We start from the raw sequence: 18,772 nt of genomic DNA, 5'->3' as shown, positions 1-18,772 counted from the left end.
TTTGCTCAGTTTTCACAAGAAACTCTATCGGATTTTTTCCAGATTCTCGCCATGGTTTACGTGTATTTTCAGTTTGCTCTCTGATGGTATAGTGGATGATATATTCCCACTTTGACAGTGATCGAGTCTTTACTCTCACTTTTGACAGGTTTTGTCATTTTGGACATAGTTTGGTGTTCTTGTGCCCACTCTCGCAGGAGTGAAGATTTTGTATGCTTGTGTGGATACAGACTGTGCTAGTCACATGTTTTTGCATATATTTGCAAGCAGCTTCTCTTATGGGATGTGTTTTGAGCTAGTTTGCTCTCTACTTGCGTATATGGTTCGATGCTTTACTCTCGATTGAGCAGTTTGTCCCAGGTCGTGTGCTTGCAGATTGTGGATTTGTTTTATGCATATATGAGCATCGATTTTGGTTTTCATGATCGTGTAGTGATCGACTTACCCTCCCACTTTTGTTGCCATTTTTTGCATTCACTTATGGAAGCAGACATGTGTGACAGTGAGAGACGGCGGTTTTGTTCTTGCCGATACTTGCATTGTTGGCATTGTGGTCACTCAGGACACATTAGGTGACGTTGTTTCAGGCGTATGAGACAACAATGGAGATCTATGCATGGTGCACATGAGGTTTTGACATATGCTAAAACAGTGGCTCATATGCCAGTGACGATGATGTCACATTTGCCTTTAGCGTTCCTCCTGATTCCATGTCTTTGAGCAGTGACACTTCTCCATGTTGGTTGCTAGATGAGGATGCAGTTTTCCATGTCACACCGCATCGTGACTGGTTTAACATCTTCTCTAGTGGGAGTTTTGGCTGTCTACACTTGGCCGATCGTTCGGCATTTGACATAGAGGGTGCATGAGATGTTTGTTTGTCTTTGCCCAGTGGTGCATCATACACGCTACGACATGTACGCTATGCTCCTCCGCTGAGATAGAGCTTGATCTTAGTGAGACAATTAGTAGACTTCGGTTGTCAGATACTGCTTAGAGAACAGTCTTTCCATATGCATTGCGGTTCATTAGTAATTTCCATAGGAGCCCACATCGACCTGGTATATCCTATGCATGTATTTGAGGTTCAAGACGATGTAGTTTTGATTTTGTTGTTGGCACACTTTGGGCAAGAGATGAGACGTGTCTCCCTCATGAGTGAGCCCCACCATGCTCACGAGACAGAGCATTTAGCTGTGCAGGACATGCCAATGGACTTTGTAGAGACAGAGATAGAGCGACAGTGCTCTAGTGAGACACAACAAGTGTTGTCAGACTTTATGCACGAAGAGGTAGAGCAGGTCTTCTCCCTAGAGACACAGACAAAGCTGACAGATATGGAGTTCTTTGACATGCTCATGTTGATGAGTTGGTGCCAAGACGCATAGTTTTGCCTATGGGTGAGAGGGACGTAGCTTCCCACTATCGGTGTTGACACATCCATACGTGATGGGTAGTCCTGAGGATGCAGTGGTTGCAGATAGTGCACGGGAGGCGAGTACATCCAAGTTTGCATAGATTTTGTAAGCGTTTGGGCGTCTCATGTTCGACTTGTCAGTGTCAAGGCCCGATCTAGTAGCTGCAATGGGAGCATTTGTAGTAAGGATAGTCAGTCGTACGGTGGCTGACACTAGCATGACATTTGGTGGAGCTTTGTAGACCATACAAAGTTGTGTGCAGGATTTACATGCAGGCTCTAGCATGGGTACGCACACTCACCTACCGCCAGAGCCGATACAACTGTGTGTAGATCAATAGAGTGAGCCAGTAGGCATAGGTTGAGAGAGTCTCTCACCTAGTTTCTTGTACATACTAGTAGTTTAGCTAGTAGGTCTCACTTATCGGTGCATCGCCTTTAAGTGGGAGATTGTTGGGTAACTGTGCTACGCCTTTGCTAGGGGCCGGATTTTCGGGTGTCTGGCTGCTCGTCCACTATGTATACACACTTCCTTATTCTTTCTATACATAAGAATAAGGAGAATTTCACTCAATTGAGTCTCGTCTAGAGGTTGCTCCACCCACACCGATCTTGTGCTCCTCCCCTTCCCCGCACGCCACGCATCCGCGCACACTCGCACCCACAAGGTTGTGTTGAAAAAGCCTTTATTGCACGCGCTCAAGGTATATTTTCCCCCCATAAGATCAACCACGGAAAAGTTTATGTATCACGTAAGTGCGAGGGTTTTTAAAAAGCTACATAAGCATATAAGTTAGGGGTAGGGCCCCTAAATTTTGATGAACATATCAGACATCAACATTGTTAGTGACATAGGCATACTCACCCTTAGATGTCTCTATCAAGGGAGAATGAGCCAATGGTACAAACAATATAAAATCTTCTTACTTGTTTCTTGCAGTTTTCTTTTTAACACAAGGTTTTCACGTATATTGAAGTTGAAACTTTGGGGGATTCGAGTTTGCCTACAATGGTTTTAAGGGAAACATGCTTAAGCTTGGGAAGGTGCTACATTACGTTGCTCAAGGGTAGGTTGAGGCTTCCCATACTAGCATATGCTTAGCATTTAGGGGATCGAGTAGATTGAGAGAGGTGATTAGGGATGGGAAGAAGTGGGTGTGTAAAGTACAATGGGATTGAGATAGCTACCCTCTTCTCTCATGTACAAGAGAGGACTTGCCGTAATAGTTGGGGTCACTAACCTTTAGTTTACAATTTGGGTAGAGAAGCACAAGTGTGCTAAGCTACCTTAATGGCAACTCCCAATTTCTTTTTGGCATCATTGTTAGAGAAGGTGCCTATCAACTAGGCGATTTGGGAAAATATTCCTCATGACACCTCTTGTATTTAGCATTAGTGTTAGCTTAAGCAAGTGTGTTGAGGCATTGAGTGGTGATATGCATCATACATGGTAAATTAGTTTCAAGAATTAGTGAACCCCAAAGAGATCGATTGCAACTTTCTTGTACGTGTGAGTAAAAGGAAAAGGGGGGGGGGGGGTCATGGAGCGCGATCCATCATTTTTTTCCACCATATATCCACTTTTGATGATAGGGATTGGATTAACATGATTAGTAGACCATTGGGCATGGTATTTTTGGATTTGGATCACTGGTTTGGATTTACGGTTAGATTTTGCAAATTGCAAGGCTCTAAGTCAATAATTGACTTTTGACTAGGTTTTGGCTTCCAAACATGAAAAGATTGTAGGATTGGTTTATCTTGATACTCTAGATCAAGGCTTTGAGGTTAGTTTTTGCAAATGGATGGGAACATGGATCGCGATCTATAATTAGTGACACTTGGGTTTAGACTTGTACACATGAATCTAGTGACTGCTATGAGCCTAACGGTGAACTTGAATGCAAATTTAGATCAAAAGAACATGTCAATCCCAATTTTGGTTTTATGGCCTAACCTTGCATTTTTTGTATTGACTCCTATTTCTTGCAACTTTCTACAGGTAAAATTGACTATATTTGGTGCATGTTTCTTTGGACACTTAGATGCCTTTGTAGGTGACCTTGTGATGGTGCTACCGGTTCAATTCCACTCACAAAGTGATTCCCTGTGCTTTTGATTTTGACATTTTTAAATCTCACCACCCTTGAAGCACTTTGTTAGTGTTTTTGGGGTCTTGAAGGTCTTGTTAGCTTTCTTGATTGACTTATCATTGACTACCAAGTGTTGGGGTACTTTAGCACTTTTGCCAGGGATGATGGATTGCGATCCATCATTTATGGTACTTTCCTTCCAAACTCATATTATACATTTACAATATTGTGTTGGGCATTTTGGCACTCAATTTCCATGGGTTGGAAAGTTAGGTTAGTTGTAGGTCTAGTTTTTGGTCTATCTCACCTCTCAAATTTGTGGTTGTTGCCTCAATAATAGGTATTTATAGCGAAACACTCTTGGCATTGCATATAACATCACTTGATGTATCTGATGATCTTTTTTTCCTCCTGCCACTCCACTGTGTGGAGTTACATGGACCGTGATCCATGTAGCATTAGCTTTACTAGATTTGATGATGTAGTCAGAGAGATCTGAGCCAATTAAGGCTCCTTTACCATGATTTTACAAGATCTTGAAACCAAAGTGTTCCATGTTAAATTGTTTTTTTTATACTCAAACCACAGCAGCGTGAAAGCGCGGGCTTTTAATACCTGTCGCTTTTCAAACATCAGCATAAATATGTAGAGGGTCACTTCGTTACATAGAGTCAAAGCAATGAGGGAGCAAACGAAAGTTTCATATTTAACTCTAGGGATACTTTGTACTGTAGATTAATAGACACAAGGAGCGAGAGAAACCAAAGTCAGACCTTTGAGTGCAACAACAATAACAATGGGATGAGAGCAACCAAAATCAAAGCTTTGAGCACCATAGCATGCCAAGAGCAAGAGGAGTGGAGGATGAAGCAAGTGCGACCCCATGTGGTTCCTTAAAATGTGCATTGTGCAACCCAAGTTGCATTTATATGCCCATATTTTCATATATATATACATACAAAATGCTATAACACATCTTCTATTTCTCAATGAATATGTAATCGATTGTTTTGGACAAGTGGCCTTACTCAAGAGTCCAGGTAAGTGTGTGTATTGTTGCCTTGTCCTTGATTGTGTCGACTACTGCATCACACTGCAAGGAGGGCTTATGTATAAATAAACGCTCTATCTCTAGCTATGAAGACCACCGTGTTGCAATGTAGAGAGGGCTTAAGGAGTAATAGACAATATCTGTAATGATGTAACTAATTACTTATCCAAAATAGCCCATTACGGACTTGGTGAGAAAGAAAAGTTCTGCATAGTTTGCCCATTTGTCTTATTTGAATAGAAACACACAAACTTGCTTAAAAGGCTTCATAACCACTTGTTCAACACTTTAAGCAAGTTTGTGTGTGTGTTCAAATATGATATATGTGCATAATTGACAGATGCACCAATTGTGCACATCTTCTATTTTTCACTGAGTCTGTAATCGATCGTATTGGACAAGTGACCAGTTACTTTACTCTAGAGTCCAAATAAGTGTTTGTATGGTCGCCTTATCCCTACCTACGAAGATCACCGCATCACACTAGAGGGATGTTGTTTTAATAGACACCTTGTATCACCATGTCACATTGCAAGCGAGTTTAAGAAGTGAAAGTTGCCTTGTCCCTGGCTATGCAGACCTTTTGCGTCACAATGCAAGGAGGGTTGTCATCACTTTAGGCTTATCATTTTAAATTACTTATGTAATGGAAATGGCCTATGAACTTTGAGAATAACGGAATTAGGAGAATTAAAGAGATAGTTTTTGTGAGACTACTTTGAGAACAAAGAGGGTGAACTTAATTAGCGGTAGCAACACAACCATTATACTTAATTAGCTTGGCATGAACAATACTTTTGCGAGAGAGAGAGAGAGAGAGAGAGAGAGAGAGAGAGAGAGAGAGAGAGAGAATCAGAGAACTTAACAGCAATTAAGGACCAGATTTATGTGGAGCCGGCAGTTCCCCCTCCACTAGGCTTTTGTATTATAGATTCTCCAATAAAGAGAGACTTGGTAATACAATCTTTGTGCTCCTTGTGACCTTGGTGATGCTATGAAGATGGAAAGCTTCATGCATCAAGGGCATAACATAAACTTTGTAAAAGCATTAACCATCCCCGGCCTCAGTCCCAAGACCTCAAACACCTTCGAAGGTGGAGAGAGCTATGGGGAATGAGGGTAGGAAAGAGGAAGAAGAATCATTCATAGAAGAAAGAAATAGTTCCTCACTTATCATCACTCTTCTTGCTAGCATACACAATAGCATAATAATGAATATTTGAGAAGATTGGCAACCTTAAGCATTGAAGCATGGCTCTTGGTTGGATTCACATTACATTGCCAAGAGTGTTGGTGTAGGCTCTCAACTTCTTAACAAGCTTGGGGAAGGAGATGGAGTTCTTCCACTTTCATTAAGTGAGAATCTGTGAAAAATGAGTGTGTGAGAGAGTGTATACCCCCAAGCACACCCCCTACTTGCTTTCGTCAACCCCTCCTTGTAGCTCAAGCTTGAAGCTCATTGGACCCCTCTAAGCCTAGCCAATCACATGCATAATGCATTTCAAGCAACATGGGTAGCATTAGGACAAGTGTCCTCCTTACCTGTTCGAGAGAGAGACTTGAAAATATATAGATATTTGTTGAATTGAACTAGAAGCTCATTGAACCCCTCTTTAGCCAAGCCAATAGTATTCAAACACACCATGTTGGCTAAGCATAGGGAGAGCTTGACATGTGTTCATGTGCCCCTTGAGAAAGGGGGTGCCCTTTGGATGAGTGGGAGGTTAAGTCAAAGATTCCCCTAACTTTGGGGATTTCCCCCTCCTTTGTAAGGTCTCTTTTTGAATCAAGCACATTACCCGCATCCATGTGAAGCTTCTAAAGCACCTTCCTCATCAAGCATGACAAGCACCTCAAGCACCTTAGTCAGCAAGCACGACAAGCACCTTACTCAACAAGCACGAAAAGCACCTCAAGCACCTTACTCATCAACCATGACAAGCACCTTAGTCACCAAGCATGACAAGCACCTCAAGCTTGGGCCTAGTTCCCACCTCAAGCACAGCCCTAGCTTGCCTAAGGTCTGCCTAAGGTCTAAGGACTTTTAACACTAACCTTTGGAGGTCTTTAATGAAGCTAACCCTAAGGTCTTTTGAGCTCCATTAGATGCACGTTGCTCTTTGATAGAATACTTCCCTTTGGACCCCTCTTGAGATGTAACCATCTATCCTCTTGGTCCCATGTTGAGGTAAGTCTAGAAGCATTTATTGCACATTGCTCTTTGGTAGACCGTCTCCCTTTGGACCCTCTATTGAGATGCAACCATTTCTCCTTTTGGTCCCTTGTTGAGATAGGTCTACAAGCACATATCTATATCCTAACTCTTGTTCCTCTTTTATCTTCCCATATTAAATGATCATTTTAATATGAAAAAATCATTTGGTAAAGTTAGATATTATATTTTATGACAATACCTCTCTCTTGAAATCATGGTCGTCCTCGATTGTGAGGTGGAGAAGATAAAGCCTAGTTATTAGTCCATGTTTCTTAGCGTGTAGAGGATCCCTTTTTACCCTACGATATCATTCTAGGATGGATGACTAATCCATTTGGTGCTTGGGAGACTTAGCTGCCAAGCATGTCTCCTCTTTAGTCCATATCATACTTCCAAAGTAGAGTGATAAGTTCTACTTGGTGTTTGGGAGACGTCGTCACCACAAACATGATCCTGAGCATGCATACTTCTTAAATTTTGTGCACAATAAAAGAAAGAGAATGAGTCTTAAAAGACAAACACATTGTTCATTTGAAATGCTTACTCTAAGGCATCATTGTAAGCATTTACAAGGTTTTTATTATCTTTAAGCTAGGTTCCTTGCATCCATCTAGCATCTTTAAAATGATAATTCTTAGACTCAATAAGATATCGTCGGGTAATCTTATCGTTTCTTAATACCTTGTCTTCATGTTGTAGAATGGACTCAGATTGAAGTAATTCTTCTTAATCTTCAACTTTTTTGGAGGGTTTGCAACTATTGATTCTTTTGGTGGCACTCCTTTGTAAGGATTAAGTAAGCTCTCATGGAAAACATTGTGCATGAGACAATGGTTGGACACCTTTAATTGATAAGCCGGCTTGTGAATTTAAAAAGGACCATAGTATCTTTTTGCTAGTTTAGCATAATACTCCATGTGGCCCGTAGGATTCTTGCCGGTAGTATGCCTTAGAGGAGCCTTGAGAAACTTTAGCAAGACCCAATAATTTTCCTTCAAGGCTAAGGCTCTTCTGTGCTTATTAGTCGTGTGCGCGTCTGTTGCACGTGTCAATGCAACGGACTTACCGTACACTGTGTGCGAGCCACAAATGGCTGCAAGCACACAACCAGACTAATCTAGCAAGCTTAAGAGAGCAAGGGTGTGTCACTCACCGCCCTACACTTGTGTTCGTGGAGGATTCCTTGCCGCAAAGAAGAAGGAGCTTCCGCCCTGCCACGCTCAACCACCCACGCCGCCGCCGTGCATTAGTCACAATGCTCGATCACACACACTCTCTCTCTCTCTCTCTCTCTCTCTCACGCATACACACACACACACACACACACACACACAAGGAGATGATGAAGAAGAAGATGCAGATGGAGCAAGAGCACTCTTCAATTGCACAAATGAGAGAATGAGTGATTTTTAGGTTTAGGAGACTTTTATATGAGCTCGCCCATTCACACTTGGGCGCCCATGCTTAGCCAACTAACCGTTGAATGTTCCAGTTAGAGTGCACCTCTCATCGAAGATCGCTCTTACCCTTTTCCTATTGGATCGACAAGCATGATACCTGACTCTACCAAATAAATAATACGGCATCTGTTGTAGGTGACAAGAATGTGCATTAGGGTTAACATGCCCCTCTTCCTGATGTAGATTCCGTCCTCGAAAGCTATTGAGTTGAAGGTCGTTCGTCGAGGTGGAAGAGCATTTGAGATGAATGTCCTTAGCTTTCTTCAGTCACTACAAAATCAAACAACATTGGCACATATACAATTAAAAAGCATATGTAGTTGTAGGCAGACAAATTGATTGGTAACAAAATTTTAAACCATTTGTCAGTAATAAACATTAAATTGTAATATAATCCAATGCATAAACAGTTGTAAATGTAAAAAACTAAACAAGTCTGGGGTCGCTAATTTAACAATCAAGAAACACTAGAGATCAACTATTAATACCATGGGCAAGCTTGTCAATTTTCTCTGGTCAATTAAGTTGTTTAATCACGAGAGCTAAGTATTTCATGTCCAAGTGCTGACTAGAGGCTATACTTAGAAGACCTTGTAGTTAAGATACGATAGAAGGAATTGCTCATGAAATCATCGCCTGACTTATTTCTTTGACCCCCCAAAGTCTTTTGACAGTGATTCCCTTTATAATACTTAAGCTAAAGGTCAATAGGTACTAAACCCACTAGAAAGCCCTAGTACATTGCACACAATGCTGCCTAAATCGGATTAAGAACCTAAGTAACCACTGATTATTAGGAATGCATTCCCCATGGTATTAAGAGAATATCTCTAACGCCTAGCTTGGTCAAACTAGCTTAGTCGGACTGCTTGTTTTTTTAAACCTAGACAAGTGATTATGACAAAAAATTACATTGAATTTAATGTTTGATACTAAGCAAATGCGTTGAATATTTGCTACCAATCAGAATTAAAGCAGACAAACATGGATGCAAAAAAGATAAGGGGCCATGCTAATGGACAAGAAACACCTGTTTGTGTTGATGACCGTGCTTGATTTGAAGAGTGAACGAAAGAAATATTCCACGAAGGTCCAAATCTTAACAACATCAACATGTTTCTGTACACATTAGGAAACACAAAGAATACCTCTAGGAGACACAAGTGGAAAAAAAGAACTTTGCTAATCACTAAACTCTAAAACAGAAACACTCCTATTGTACTAGTCCTACCTACCCTCCATCACTCGAGTGGTGAGGATCAAAGGTGTTTGATGACATAGGTTTCTATTTCAGTGTACCGCATGTGAATGTGTAGGTATGGGTCAATGTTTTGACTTTAGATCATACCTTTTGGAATGATGTCGTCACCTTTTGAAACCAATTGTTCCAAGTTGTTATGGATGAAGGCTTTTTCCAATAGTTTTCGATCGCCCTATGCGTTTCATCTAGTTGCAAGGGTGGTAAGGTACTCTCCCATGATTTTATTTGCAACGTTGTTGTAGGTGGTGAACTTACAGTGGGAGGCGCAAACTCTTTCTTGTTTGTATGGATATGTACAATGGTAGGTGGAGGTTGTGTTGAAGCTTCTATTTTTGTATAGGAACTACATGAAGAGCAAGAAGCTTCATTTGACTTCCGTGTTCCTGAGCTAGGTGGAACAAATCGTTCTTTCTTCGGTACCCAAACTAGCTCGGGATTGGGTGTGTAGTATTCTGTGATTTTTTTCTTTTCGCTTTCATCGGGTTTGTCGTCAGAGGGTCTGACTCACATGGGTTAGGTGATAGGTAAGAACACAATCTACGTTTTGGCACCAAGATTTGATCATTTCCTTGATAGTAGCCTTGGGCTTCCAATAGTTTTTTAGAAATCCAATGCAACGTTTCTTTACATTTCTTGGGGAGAGTGGGATGTTTCTTACAAGGCTTCTATTTTTTTAGCACTAGATATGGTCGCTAAAGAATCTTTAGGGATCCACTTGTATGTTTTCTTTGTTATATTAGGATGAGTCTTGTCAAAAGCTATATGCGTTGCTTCTAGCATATTTAAGGGTACGAGTGGTGGAATTTCATCCCCCTCAGGTGTTAACCAGGTCGTCCCCATGTTTTCCCAAGTGTCTATGGTTGCTGCTAGGTGGACCCAATCCACATTGTTCGATTCAGTCATCCCAAGTAGTACGCCCATATAAGGAGAATCTTTCCCAACGTCACTGTCCGCTTTACACGTGTAACAATACTGCAGTGGGGCCGAGTGAACTATGGTGTTAGATCTATGATCAATTATAAACCTGTTTCCTAGAGGATGTGCTTGACCAGTCACACGATCCACACGAATGACAGAATTTGGAACTGCAAGTAGACATGGTTTTTAGACCAGTCATGCACCATTTTTGCTTCCCTCATGAAAGGACGTCCTAAGATCATCTCAGATGCCATAATGTGCTTGGAGAAATCCGTAACAATGAAGGTAATTCTTATTTTATGTCCAAAGACCTTGATCTTGAGATCTTCTAGCATCCCAATAGTTTGACAATAGACCCATTGGCCATCTTTACTACTATGGTTATGGTCTCAAGTGAGGTCTTCCCGTAGTTTCCCATCAATTTTTAGTCACAATGCTAACCCTATCACTACCATCAAGGATTCCCTTCAGAGTTAATCCCTTAGTAGTGATTGGTATGGTCGCATTGGATTCATTGCCCTCAAAGTATTGTCCCAACTTGTTAAATGGTATTTCTACCACAAGGTTCTCATCTATGTTGAGTTGTGGATCTAAGTGTTCCTCCTCTATTGGCATCTCCCCAGCTCCATCCATCTGTGTGAATTGTGGTAGCCCAACCTTCAGTTCTCCATTGAGGAAAGCTTGAAGAGCTGAGACTAGCTTAGGGTCTTTATATAGTTTGGACATGATAGTGGTTCTAACTTTTGAAGACATGAAATCCATCAACTTGGCAATGTTTAACGGCACCTTTTGGGCTTTAGCCCCTTGACGTGGGGAAGATGGGATTTCCATTTCTTCAATAGGGTCAGGTAGTCTCTCTGTAAACATTCTTTCCATAAAGAAGTGAGTATGCCAACATTCTTTCCATCAAGAAGTGAGTATGCCCACTTTCCTATGACTTTGAGTCACTTTCTTCTTGGATGACACTAGGTACGGCTAAGGGTCAATGGACTTGGTGAGGTTGTTGTTGCGTAGAGAACACTGTGTATGTAATCTGGATATGCCTAGGTGTTGGCTCTAGATCCCTTTGGGTATCTTCTACCAAATTCCTTAATTGATTCACTCGCTCGAGCTCCTCTGTAGGGTTTGGATAAGTTCCTATCTTCTTCTTGGATCCTGGCCATTGTGGCTCATGAAGATCTTCCTTGTTGGTTTCTATCTTAGTGGTCATTTTGGTCTCCATGGTTTCACCTGAATCAGAATCCTCTTTAGTGCCGTTCATATATACGGGTTCGTCACCAGCTCCTATGCTGGTCTTTGAACTGGGGTCTGACTTCGCTGCTTTTTGCGATCTCTTCCTTCATGTTTTCTTCTTTTTCTGAGATTAGGCAATTGATGCCGTGTCTCTTTCCTCAAGAACATAATTTTGTTTTAGGAGCATCGATCATGTGAGTACGTTTACTGGTACCACATGTGTACTTTATGATGGCTCCTGGTAGCCTCAATCAAGTTTAATGGCGTGATCTTCAGCGCATTTGGATTATTTGGACATTGGGCAATCAAATGATCTATGCCACATTGATTACACATGAGTATCGGCATTGTAGACGTGTTTGCTTGATTGGTTTGCATTAATGTGGCGATCTTTTGTAGCCTAATAGGACACTTGGCCACACGATGTGGACCTCCACACTCATAGCATTGAAGAGGTGGTCTCTTAGCAGTGTAATTGATGTTTTGGCCTCTTGCAGCAAGAGAAGCTACTTAATAGACAGGTTTGACTTGTCCCCAATAGTCCTCCATGTAGTATTGTGGACTTTCTTCAAGCGCATCAATCCCATAGGCAATATTAAGGTCTATATCTTCCTCACAGCCTTCCAAACAAGCAATAGATGACTCACAACCCACTTGATTCACAGAAGTGATTCTCGGATATGGTGGTTACGGTCTTAGCATGGGAGGTGGTAAGGATATTGTTTGAACAACATTTTGGTCCCTAGGGACCATGTGTTGTGACGTTTGTTCAAGAGGTGGGGCCGGCATCAATGCAGGCACTCGAGGTGTGTCTGTCTATGCTAAGGTTGGTCTATTGGCCATCGCGCGCCTAAATACTATGCAATCCTTAGCTTGACCATACCTCCCACAGGCATTGCAATTCCCATTGAATTTTACTCTAAAAGTAGGGCATTCCCTGGTACTATGCGGTCCATAGCATATTGAGCACCATTGTTGCTTCCTTCTTAGATACATATGATTGTTTTTTGGAGCACGATTGTCTCTAAGACTCTCTTGAATGGCCTTGGGGAGATTTGCTAAAGTCATCTTAGATATCTTTGGCTCCTTAGCAATAGGCTTTAGGGTCGTTGGCTGATGCCTCAATGCTTGCGAGCTAATAGATTTAGGCTCAATAGACACTCTCTCTCCTTGAATCATTAAATTATCCTCCAGTTGGATTGCATTGGTGGTGACTGCTTCCCAAGTGGTGATACCTCTAATGACTAGGCCATTGTAGATATCCTCATGTGCAATCCCCTAAGGAATCTATCAAGCAATTGATTATTATTGAAGCGCTCATTTGGATTACAATGAGAATTCAAATGCTTTAAGCGACTAATAAAGTCTCTCACCAACTCTCCTTCCTCTTGTTGGGCTTTCTGGAGTTGAGAGGCTACACCTCAAAGCACTCCCTCTTGTATGTATTCTTTCAAGAACAATCTCCTAAAAGTAGGGTAATGAAGGGGATCGGAGAGCACCACAGACGGAGAGTGAGAGAAAGAAGGAGACGCACAGATATGGGTGGGGAGACTCAAAGAGTGAGCATCCCCCTATACACTTATGCTATGTATAATGTATACAAGTCAGTGGGCGCTCAGACTTTGGGCGGCCGGGCAAGGCACAGGCGCCTATACCCCAACAACCTCCCACTTAAAGGTGACTGTGCCTTTAAGCAAGAGAACCTAGTCTAAAGACTTCAAAAGGCGAGAGAAAATCTCTCTCAATCGATGCCCACTCGCTGGCTGTGATCGTGTGCATCCGGCTATCCTGCTCCCGTGCAAGTCCATACACCACCAGACGTACCGCACACGTACTGCAAGTATGTACGCAATACCTGCATATCTCCCTCATGCACTATGCCATCATCAGTCAATAAACGACTGACAACCCCAACTACAAATGCTCCAACTGCAGCTGCGATATCCGGTCTCAAGATCAGCATCTCATACATGAGACCACCGAATGCCGATGCAATGCTAGTGGGCCCTGCTAGCTCTACAAAGCATGCATCAACATATATATCCCTGGCAATAGGCATCTCTGACTGACAAGGCATGTCAGCCACATGCATCTCGTGATTGTCCGCAAAAGATGCATCAACCTGTCGTGCAACCTTAGAGCAAACCAGCTGCTTTAGGTGTCTGCTGGAAGACATATCCTGCACAACTATATCCCCATGCTCATTGTCGAGCATAGAAAGGAATGATTGCATAATTGCTGACATCTCAGCCTCCTTTGCAATCATCCACTGCAAACATGGCCACTCAATTTGTTGTGACTCACTAGAGCTCTCATGCTCTAACTCCTTATGCATAGACTCTTGCACAACGTCCTCTTGTCGTGACTCACTAGAGCAAGACCGCTCTACCTGTCTATCCTGCATAGAAGTATCTCGCACAACTGACTCTCTGCTTTGCTCAGTCACTAGCAAAGCATGCATGTTTGACTCTATCACCTTGTGCGCTCCTTGCCGCACTGTCGAAGCAAGGGACTTGCCAATACACCGTATGCGAGCCACAAACGGCTCCAAGCACACAACAAGTCTAAACTAGCAAGCTCAAGAAAACAAAGGGTGTGTCACTCACCGCTCTACGCTCGCCTTTGTGGTGGATTCCTCGCCGCGATGAAGAAGAAGCTGCAGTCGCGCCGCGCTCAACCGCTTCGCCGCCGTCGTGCCTTCGTAATGCTCGATCGCACACACACTCTCCCTCTCTCTCTCTCTCACACACACACACAAGGAGGTGAAGAAGAAGAAGATGGAGATGGAGCAAGAGCACTCTTCAATTGCACAAATGAGAGAATGAGTAAAAATTAGGTTTAGTTGGCTTTTATAGGAGCTCACCCCATTCACACTTGGGCGCCCATGCTTAACCAACTAATCCCTTGAATGTCCAAGTTAAAGTGCGCCTCTCATCGACGATCACTCTACCTTTCCCTATTGGTCCGACAAGCCCGGTACCTGACTCTACCAAATACATAATACACGTCCATCGTAGGTGATGGGTGTCCGTGAGCCGTGAGGGTTAACATGCCCCCCTTCCTGATGTAGATTCCGTCCTCGGAAGCTATTGAGTTGAAGCTGGTTCGTCGAGGTGGAAGAGCATTTGAGATGAATGTCCTTAGCCTTCTTCAGTCACTGCAAAATCAAACAACATTGGCACAGTAATTGCATTCTCTTAAAAAGCATATGCAGTTTTAGGTAGACACATTGATTGGTAAAAGAATTTCAAACAATTTGTTAGCAATGAACATTAAATTGCAATGTAATCAAATGCATAAACAGATGTAAAGGTAAAAAATTAAACAAGTCTGGGGTCACTAATTTGACGGTCGAAAAGCACTAGAGATCGAATATTAATACCATGGGTAAGCTTCTTAATTTTCTGTGGTCAATTAAGTTGTTTAATCGCGAGAGCCAAGTATTCATGTTCAAGGGCTGACTAGAGGCTATATCTAGAAAACCTTGTAGTTAAGCTACCATAAAAGGAATTTCTCATGAAATCATCGCCTGACTGATTACTTTTTCTTTGACCCCCCAAAGTCTTTTCACACTGATTCAATTTTGATGTGTGTGCTTATTTTGTATGCCTTGGGTTTTTTGCTTTTCAAGGAAAAGCGCCCACACTGGGAACCTCTAGGGCTCTAGTACCATAGGCAATACATGTGAGTGAAGTACCAAATCAAGCTGAGATTTCTCTTCCAGCTTAAAATTTTACATTGTGGCACTTTGATTTTTTGTTTGTTCATTTTCATCATTTTAATTTTGTAACTTTGGGGGGTCAAATAACACTGTTACCCTCCCCAGGCTCATCACATTAGTAAACTCCCTTTATAATACTTAAGCTAAAGGTCAATAGGGTTAAGCCCACTAGAAAGCCCTAGTACATTTCATACAATGCTGCCTAAATCGGATTAAGAACCTAAGTAACCATTGCTTATTAGGAAGGCATTCCCCATGGTATTAAGAGAAGATTTCTAATACCTAGCTTGGTCAAACTAGCTTAGTCGGACTGCTTGATTTTTACACCTAAACAAGTGATTATGACAAAAGATTGCATTGAATTAAATGTTGGATACTAAGCCAACGCGCTGAATAGTATGCTACCAATCACAATCAAAGCAGACAAACATGGATGCAAAAAAGATAAGGGCAATGCTAATGGACAAGAAACACCTGTTTGTGTTGATGGTCGCGCTTGATTTGAAGTGTGAACGAGAGAAAGGTTCCATGAAGGTCCAAATCCTATCAATAGCAACACGCTCCTGTACACACTAGGAAACAAAAACAATACCTCCAGGAGGAACATCAGTGGGAAAAGAGAACTTTGTTAATCTCTCAACTCTAAAACAGAAACACTCCTATCGTACTAATCTTACTTACCCTCCATCACTCAAGTGATGAGGATCAAAGGTGTTTCATGGCATAGGTTTCTGTTTCACTGTACCAGATGTGACATGTGTAGGTCTGAGTCAATGTTTTGACTTTAATGTGCATACTCGTTTGCTAATTGCTCTTGCTCCTTTTTTTTTTTTTTTTGTGAGTATAAGGCTATATATATACATTCCCTAAGATTGGTGATTAAGAGGTCAGGGAAAAAGGTTGAGAGGGAAACAAGTGAATGATGACTGTCAGCAAACACTCCCCCCTTCCTTGGGTAGATCATACCGTTTGAAATGAGCTTGTCACCCTTTGAAACCAATTGTTCCAGTTGGTAATAGGTGAGGATTTTTGCCAGTAGTTTTCTATTACCCTAGGTGCCTTGTCAAGTTGCAAGGGTGGTAAGGTACTCTCCCAGGATCGAACGTGAAGTGGTTCATCAGGTGATTCTTGAACACTGGGGGGTGTGGATTCTTTTGTAGCTTCATTGAGGTCCACTACTATAGATGGAGGCGGTGTAGAAGCTTTTACCTCTATGGATGTATTACATGAGGAGCTAGAATCTTCATGGGACTCCCCCCTTCCTGAGCTAGGTGGAACAAATCGTTCTTTCTTTGGTACCCAAACTAGCTCGGGAGCAGGTGTGTAGCATTCTGTGATTTTTCTCTTTCCACGATCCTTGATTCGTTTTGGAGCTACGGGATTGGGCTCACTTGGGTCAGGTGATAGGTAAGAGCACAATCTACGTTTTGGCACCCAGATTTGATCATTTCCTTGATAGTAGCCTTGGGCTTCCAATAGTCGTTTAGGGATCCATCGCAACATTTTCTTACTTTTCTTGGAGCGAGTGGTACGTTTCTTACAAGGATTCTGTTTTTTAGCACTAGATATGGTCACTAAAGAAGCTTTAGGGACCCACTTGTATGTTTTCTTCGTTACATTAGGATGGTTCTTGTGTGTCTCAAGCTTTCTTTCAACTACATTAGTTGAAGCTCTAGAGAGTTGGGCTATGGGGACGTATGGTTCAACCTCCTGGACATGCAATGTCTTGGGTTTTATTTCCTTGGGCAATATCTCAGGGACTATGGCTTGAGTGGTAGGGCTAAGAGTTGGTTTTTGCGTTGTAACACCCCCAGTCCCCCAATCAATAGTGCATTTGGTGGCTATCATCCACGTGCGGCCTAGGTTTATATTACCCTCCATAGTTCCAGTAGGCATGACCAAAAAGTCTTGAGCTACCACCCCATTGTCATAACTGACAGAAGTGTGCCAGATTCCAAAAACCGCAGTTTTTTTCTTGTTGACACCCTTGACTTGGATAATACTCTCAGATAGAGGTGGCTTCCCTAACTGACACCACACCCCATAGGATATCAGATTGTATTTAGCACCCGTGTCCAATAAGGCGTTATATAGCACTTTTCCATAGGCACTATTTAACTCAATGGGGTATCGTAGAGGTGTGTCAGAGTCCAACCCATCCTCTTCGTGTGCTTCATTTGCATCAGGTTCCGAGCGAGTAGCTCTACCTAATGTTTCCATGAAACGGCTAAACATACTAGTACTAGGCTGTGGAGCTTCGGGAGGTGCATGGCCTTCTCTCTCAGTGTTTTTGGTAGGGTATGCTTCCATGATTTCTGAGTCGGAGGAGGAATCACTAGCGGCTATTTTAGGGTCTTGGGTGGTGCTACCTTGTGTTCCCGCTGAGGGTCTAGAGCTTATCGTGGATGGGTAATGGGTGTCCGTATGAACAGAGGCACCCTCAATATGCTCGTGTTCTAGCACCCGCCCAGAGCGTAAGTGCATGTTCTTTTGATACCCTAAGGTGTCAAAAAGCTGCTCTAGGAGGCCTTGTGACTAGTTTTTAGCGTGTCTTTTGTTTGTTTTTTTGCTAGATTTTTTTGAGCGTGTCGTGGAATGGGCCGTGTGATAGCTCAAAACGAGCGTATCGGTCAGAGGGTCGTGCCGTGCTTTACAGCCCTCCGTTTGGTCACTCTATGCCCTCGGAATCCCTAAAACTGTCAATTTCCAGTAGGGAACTAGGCCCAAACTAGAAAGTCTAAGGGTGCAAGTGGGAAGAGAAAGGAGGAGAGTGGAGGACTTGTCCCACATGCTCTCATTCTCTCTTGAGGGAGTAGGGTATATATATAAGAGTGAGTCTAGTATATATCATAAGACTGAGGGCTTGGGCTTGGGAAAATGATCCCGATCCCGATCTACCTTTTATACAAACCAACCCGTACGTTTTAAGAGTCGTGTTTTTTATTTTCGAAAAATTTCGCCACCCACTCGCTCGCGTTTTTAATTTCCGATTTTTATTATCCCGATCCCGATCTACCTTTTATACAAACCAACCCGTACGTTTTAAGAGTCGTGTTTTTTATTTTCGAAAAATTTCGCCACCCACTCGCTCGCGTTTTTAATTTCCGATTTTTATTTTTTTATTTTTTTTTCCAGAAAATTGATTTTTTTTTTTCTCAAAAACCTTTTTTTCCAGATTTTTTTTTATTTTTTATTTTTTTTTTAAAATGCAGAAAAGCGCAGCAATTAAAAAAATGCAGAAAAACGCAAAAAAGCAGAAATTGCAGAAAACTGACAGAAAAAAGCAGAAATTGCTGAAAATGCAGAAAATGCAGAAAAACGCAAAAAATGCAGAAAATTGACAGAAATTGCAGAAAATGCAGAAAAAACGCAGAAATTGCAGAAATTGACAGAAATTGAAAAC

The sequence above is a fragment of the Adiantum capillus-veneris genome, chromosome 3 (assembly GCF_014529385.1).
Source record: "Adiantum capillus-veneris isolate H3 chromosome 3, ASM1452938v2, whole genome shotgun sequence".
NCBI lineage: Eukaryota > Viridiplantae > Streptophyta > Polypodiopsida > Polypodiales > Pteridaceae > Adiantum > Adiantum capillus-veneris.
This window is presented reverse-complemented; position numbering follows the sequence as displayed.